This window comes from Morone saxatilis, unplaced genomic scaffold (assembly GCF_004916995.1).
Source record: "Morone saxatilis isolate NCDOM2014 unplaced genomic scaffold, NCSU_SB_2.0 Contig2, whole genome shotgun sequence".
NCBI lineage: Eukaryota > Metazoa > Chordata > Actinopteri > Moronidae > Morone > Morone saxatilis.
Genome location: NW_023339762.1, coordinates 14,812,242 through 14,813,073, shown reverse-complemented (window position 1 = coordinate 14,813,073; position 832 = coordinate 14,812,242).

The following is an 832-nucleotide window of genomic DNA, read 5'->3' as shown; positions in this document are numbered from 1 at the left end:
TGGAAGCCAATAAGTAACAAGCACTTGCTGTAGGAAAATGCTAATATGTGTTTGAGGTAGTTTAGAAATTGGGTCCTATCTAGTTTTATCAAGCAGAGGGCAATGAAAAGATTATATAATATAACATCCCTTATAACATCCCTTTTAATCTAAATTGGTCATTAACAACTTTTAAACTCAACAGAAACATGAAACTTACTTTCCTTCAACGCACACAGTGGACACCATCTGGAAAGACCTGGGTCACCCTTCTCACAGGCCAAAGGACCGATGGCAACTGAGACCCACTTGCATGTTTTTGGCTTCAGTTCACCAGCTCTGTATTGCTTGGAGACCTGGAAGTAGTTAAATAAAGTACCCAAAAGTTGTTTTTTAATCACAGTACTGGAGTAAAGTACTTGGTTACTTTACAGCACTGTATTTCTGTTTTTCTGTCTGGGGTTATGATAAAAAAGCAACGTGTACAGTAAATTATTGATTGAATAACTATCTGTGATACATGCGAGCAGACAGGAGTGTGAGAAAAGCCCTTAAGTTTGAAAACTGCAGTAAAACTCCAACTTTCTAAAATGTCAGTGTCCAGTTTCACCATCTCTTATCATCTGAACATCACCAGTCTAATGACCAGCTGAAGCTAGTGGTACAGTCATCCAGGCTTTGAGTAGACAGTTGAAATCTCATCTACCACCAGTCTGGCTGGGTTTCAATTGGAAAGCACTGGAGAGTGACTAACATGGAGCCTCTTGGAGAGGGTCAAGAGCCAGGAGCAACCAGTAGCCATTAAAGTCACTCCTATGAGATATCGAGTGCTTTGCTTTTTGACCAGGCTCTG